A 6,805-nucleotide genomic window follows, 5' to 3' on the forward strand; every position below is an offset into this window, starting at 1 on the left:
TGTTTCAGTAGGTTGAGAAAGTATATGAACAGATACTACAATGTAATAGAGCCAGTAACTTTCAAAAAAAAATAAAGTTTACATGACTTTTTTTTTTTAATTAAAATTTTACTATAACAATTATAGTACTCATAAAATTATATTTTTAGTTTAGTGTTACTTTCTATAGCAAAAACTTGTATGGACGTCTCACAGATAAGATCTATGTGACGAGTTAGATCGAAGTCAAAATGTAATATTTTTTATGATAATTGTCATGCTTGCAACTTTTGCTTTAAAAAATTGGATCCAAATAATTGGATTATGTGAAAAGTAAATTATATATTTTGTTTGAGGAAAAAAGATTAAAATGTGAAGATAGAATTACTTACTCCGTATTTCTTAAAATGTGAATGTTTATTTTTGTGGACAAAAATATGAAAAACGAGTTTGGGACTTGCGTTTGATGTCAGAAGTAGTCAAATAAAAAACGCGAGTCCCACTTGCATTTGTGTTTAAAAAAAAAAAAAAAAAAAATGGTCGCCGGCGACACCCTTCTCCAGTGAAGGAGAAGGCAACCAGTGGCGGTGGCCTTCTCCTTCGTTGGAGAAGCCTTCTCCAGCGAAGGCGAAGGAGAAGCCAGCGATTTGGGTCGCCGGTTTCCCCAGCAAAGGAGAAGGCAACCATTACCTTCTCCTTCGCTGGAGAAAGGTGTCGCCGGCGACCAATTATTAAAAAAAAAAAAAAAAACGCAAGTGGGACTTGCATTTTTTATTTGACCACTTCTGACATCAAACGCAAGTCCCAAACTCGTTTTTCATATTTTTGTCTATCTTCACATTTCAGTTTTTTTCCCTTTTGTTTGAAGCATGTAAAAGCAAGTATAGTTCTTCAACTTTGACAACTTCTCCATATGAAAATGCAAGAATAGAAGACACAAGTGGTGAAATGATTGATGTAAGTTGTTATTTTTGTGTCATTTTTTTTATTTTTTTAATTATATATTATTCTAACACATTTTAGTATTTGTATACTTATAAATAATACATAGGAGTTTGTTGAATATTGTAACCAAGATGATGTGGATAATGGAAAACCAGCATTGGATGTCTATTTGGATGAACCACATAAGGCTATAAGGGCATGAAAATGTATGCATAGCTTGAACTTTTGGAATGAAAATAGGCACCGCTTTGGTGAGTTATCTTACATTGCATGTGATATATTAAGTATTCTTATCATTACTGTGGCATCGAAATCAGCTTTTAGTATTTGAGGTCGTGTATTGTACAAATACCAAAATTCTATGCTTCCTTCAAACATTAAAGCATTGCTTTGTACACGCAATTGGATACGTGGTTTTGAACTCCAAAATCATTAGTAGATCATATAATATTTTACTTCACAAATTTTAATTTTCTTATGATTTAATTAGTATGGTTATTATGGTTTGATTATTTTAATTGATGTATCATGTATAGGTGATGGTGATGTTTGTGGTGTTGAAGAAATTGTCCCAGTTCAATCCGAATTTTCAACGACGATTGTCATTACTTAGACACTAATTTGAAGACTTGAAGAGTATATAGATTTGAAGATATATAATTATATTGTTGTTACTCGTTAACTTGTTATGTTTGGATTTTCGGATACTATATTAATTAGTATATTACTATGTTTATGTTGTTTGATGTGTTTTGAATTTTTATGATTGTGAATTTGTGATGTGAACTTTTAGAATATTAAATGCATTTATACCAGGACTATGTGGTCTAATGGTACCCGGGTTGGACTTCCATTTGGAAAGTTGTAAGTTTGAGCCTCAGTGGAGGCGTTATTAGCTATTATACTACAATGTAATAGAGCTAGTAGCATTAAAAAAAATGCATTTATTTCTATTATCATATATTTGAATTTGATTTTAAATATTATTTACTATTTACTTATTTAGATTAGTTTTTTTTATTTAATTGGCAGCCCACGGTCAGTCCGCAAAAGCGGTTAAAAAAATAAAAAACAAAAAATGCAGTGGGGCAGGACGAATGGGGCGGCCCGACCCGCACTGACACCTATATATAATGAGAATATCAAACACGCTATTAGATAAGACATTTAATTTGGTTATGTTATATATTTAAAAATTAAAGTATTATATATTACATAAGAAATAGCATATGTCATTGTTTGGTTTCGTGATGTGTGATTTATTTATGAGAATGATATTATAATTCATTTGTGTCAGGTTTTAAAAATAGTATTCTTTTAATTTAATAGAATATATGCGAAATTCTTTTGAAACATGATAATTTGAACTAAAATGCTATTGTCAATATAATTTAATTTATGAATACCAGTTACATTAATTGTTGCCTTTTGGTTGGCTAAGAACTATTGCATGATAGAGGATATGAACAATGTCTGTGAATGGGTATTTCTTTTTACCTTCCTTTCATGATTCCCAGGAAATTCCTATAAGTGGTATCAAACTAGCTAACAACCTTTACACTTTGCAGTATAAAGTTGAAGAGCTTCATGTCATGTTTTATGACTTTTCAAGTGCAAAAATACCCATAATTTTAATTAGAATTAGCGTTATTATTTCAGAACTTTTATACAACTTTTTGAGTCCTATTAACTACGTTACAAGTTAGAGCATCATCACCTATAGTTTTTTTTGGAGTTAATGTCAGAAAAACAAAGCAACTAATCATAGAGATAAGCAAGAGAGACAGGCAAGAGGTTCATCGGCAAAGATTGGGGATAATGGCAAAGAAGTGGGACCCACCCCAAAGAAATGGAGCATTGTGACATCCTCATGTGGTATCACAATGGCGCCCAGCGAGCGCGCACGCCTGACACTAATTTTTTTCAAAATTAATTTTACTATTTTTTTTTCCTTTTTTCTCTCTCCTCACATATTCTCTTTCTTAATCACACTTATAAAAACCACAAAATATCCCCAACTATTATGGATGCTCTTAGTATCTATTCAATATATATTATTTATCTATTATTACATTATCATTTATTTATGTATGTACTTGCACATCCAGCCACCCACCCGCCATGCCACCATTACTAACATATTTTTACTATCACATTTATACTCTCACCATTAACATCACTTACATACTACCACTACCATTGTTGATGTTCTTAAATATGTTGCAATCATCACTTCATATTACTTATACCTATTTGCTTATTTAACACATACATACTATCGTAAAAAATAAAAAATAAAAAATAAAAAATAAAAAATAAAAGGTCAAATACGTCTCGAATTACACATGAAATTACAATTAGACCACCAACTCAAAAAATTACAATTGGATCCCTTAACAATGCAGAAGCATACTATTGAACAAAAAAAAAAAATGACATGTTTACTTGTTGATGCTCTTAAATCGATAGCCTGGAGATGACAAGACCTTTGTCTCCAAGCTGCCTAGACACAACAAGACCTTCGTCTCCAGACTGTCGGAGATAAAGAGACGATCTCTTCGTCTTCGGTAACTCGGAGACAAAAACGAAGAGTCCATTCGTCTCCATACTACTTGGAGACGAAGGTCTCTTCGTCTCCGGCAACTTCGAGACGAAAAGGTCCGACGTTTTTTTATAATTTTTTTGTTTTTGTTTGTTTTAATGTCTCCACTTTTCAGGGAGCCTGGAGACGACGATTGCTCACTTGCTCATAGCTAATGACTCAAACCAATAAAGCATTTTCTCATTGGGAATCAAACTTGAAACGTTGTGATTATCAACTATCAAGTCAACAGTTTGACTAACTTGATTAGGCTTGCTCGAAATTTTAACATGAATTAATAAAAATAATTATGTTAAATAATACAAACATTGTTTAGTACACATTATTGCCCTCATATACATAATAATAGATTAATGATGCAGGTTCATTATTTTCAGTTTTTCACTAACTTGTGAAAACAATTATTATTTGTTGGGTGATAAGAAACAAACAATATTATTATTTCTATATATACTTCTCCAAATGTAGTAAACTCGATGCACTTTAGTATTTATTTATTTATTTTTAAATTTTAAAAAATGGCAATGTGGGTTATAGTACTCCTAGCCCCAATTGCCCTTTAACCAAACGACCCGATTTGACGAAAAAAAATAAAGGAAATAACGTTGTGCGGTTGTCAAAATGAGCTGGACATTTGTCCCATCGCAACTTGGACGGAGACCTTCTGATTTTATTCCAATTTCCGTCCATTAATTATTATTTTTTTAACATTAACAGTTTGTTCAATTATTATTATCTTTTACTTTTATTTCAAGGCAATAAGGTTCAAATTGGCCACTGAACGTAACTTGAAAGTGCAATTAGGCCACTGAACGAAAAAAAGTGCAATTAGGCCATTGAACACTCCAAAAATGTGCAATTTCACCTGATAGCAGGTTACCCTCAATTTTAGCAGGTTATCTGCTTACGTGGCAGCTGAGTTGGCATTTTTAATAAATTTTAATAATAAATTTTTATTAAAAAAATTTTTTAAAAAATAAAAATGACTTTATTTTATTTTTTATTTAATTTTTTCCAATTTTTTATAAAATTTATTATTAAAATTAATTATTAAAAATTATTTAAAAATTATTAAAAATGCCGACTAAGCTGCTACGTAAGCAGGTAACCTGCTAAAATTGATGGTAACCTGCTATCCGGTAAAATTGCATACGTTTGGAGAGTTCAGTGGCCTAATTGCACATTTTTGAGTGTTCAATGGCCTAATTGCACTTTTTTTTCGTTCAGTGGTCTAATTGCATTTTCAGATTACGTTCAGTGGCCAATTTGAACCTTATTCCTTATTTCAATACCTTTTTTGTAAAAAAATAAAATAAAATGTGACATGCAATTTTTTTCTTAGGATCTTTTTGAAAACTAAAGTTATTTTTATTATATTTTTTTTTTGTGTTTGGCTATTTAACAAAAAGTAAAGCCGATGACAAATCTTATTTTTAGTAAAAAAAAAATTATTTTGGCATATAATATTTTTAAAAAATTTAATTATAAGAAATTGTTTGAGTCGCTCTCATGCTCAACTATTTCTTCCTCTTACCCTCTTTAAATGGTGTTAATTGTCAAATGTACAGGTTGACCTTTTACTTGCCCAATTACTATTTGAAATATATTAATTTGGCATTGTTAAAATTCGAGTTTGGTCAATATCATACGCTATGCATCGTTATACATTATAATTTGCCATATGTATACAAAAGGGTAAAGAACAATTTTCAAAATACAGTATACAATTTGCATTGCACATGCATTACAGTATTTTCTAAAATATATCTGTAATAAAATGGTTTAGGGGATTTTCATGTATATTCTATAAAAAGTATTTATTTTAAATTCTGTCACATCAAAGTAACAGCTTTCTTCCATAAATGTGTCAAACTTCACTGTATTAAATTGGATGACACTTTTTTCGAAAAGCAAATTCATTAATTAGGAACGTTTATAACAAAAATTAATGGAATGATAAATCATTTCTTACCGATTTATACAAAAATAACTTTCCTAATTAAATTACTGAAAACTTGATTCTCACACTGTGTTACAAATTAGAAGCTAAAATCCTTAAAGTTTCTTTCAAACATTTGATGATCAGACCAAATGTAGACAAAATTATCTATGGTTGAAAAATCTTGGATGATATTTTAGATCCTAATTTGAACTTTGAAAAAATCATATACTAAAAGTGAAAACAAAAAATAAAAAATAAAAAATAAAGTCGCTATAGATAAAAGGTCATTATAAATTTCTGTTGTTACTCTGTTACGATGTAGTATCTGTCCATACATACTTTATCAACCTACTGAAACACAAAGAGTCAATTACATACTTTCTTAATCTACTAAAATAAAAAAAAATCAACTTCCCACTGAAGTTCAAAATGACCTCCCATTTAAAAGAGTCACAGTTATGTCATCGATCACAATCTCGTCATAATTGATGAATTAAAAGTGAAATAATAATTTCATGAGCTTCTACCACCTGCTCTTGTATTGTAGTATGAGTTTAGGACGTAGTCGTATACAAATACAGTACAACGTGGTGGAGTGGTCGGGAGTCGGGACCATATCCGATACCCGACCATCAAACACTCAATCATCCGCCGTTAACCAACCCCACATTCATTACGCATCTACACAATCTCCTTTCTATCTCTACATCTCATCTGGAGCTAGTCACGGCCAAAAGTAGGTAATCAAGCTAACAATAACTTACCATACATGTAGTATACCCGCACATGCTTGAATTCTATATTAAGTAAAATGTATGTATTTGCCCCAAAATAAATTATTAAGTGGATGGAAATATTACGAGTTGAATTTTTATCAACATTAGTTTTATGTGATTTGAAGACAATTACATAGGAACGTAGTATTCAATGCCCACCCCGAGATAATGACTATGGAATTTTTCGTTGGCCAACAAAAATGTATGTATTTTAGTTTTTTGAAAATTTTCATAATGTACCGTGTTACCATATTACGAATTTTGGTTTACAGGAAAATTCATAGCCGCTACCCATATGTGCAATATAAATGAAACATGTCTTGTAATTCTAGTAGACAAATGACCACAATAAGATAAATTAACATAGATTATCCATAGTTAAACGACTAAAAAAAAAAATAATACCATACTGCAACTTTTAACTTGTTAGAGATAATTCAAAACTTTTATTTACGAACTGACCCCATTTCGTTGTAAAAAAGGAGAATGAATGAACACGAAAGGAAAATGAAGTTATTTAATTTGCACTTGAAATTTTATGTGGATTGAGTAGTTGCATAT

This window comes from Ipomoea nil, unplaced genomic scaffold (assembly GCF_001879475.1).
Source record: "Ipomoea nil cultivar Tokyo-kokei standard unplaced genomic scaffold, Asagao_1.1 scaffold2403, whole genome shotgun sequence".
Taxonomy (NCBI): Eukaryota; Viridiplantae; Streptophyta; class Magnoliopsida; order Solanales; family Convolvulaceae; genus Ipomoea; species Ipomoea nil.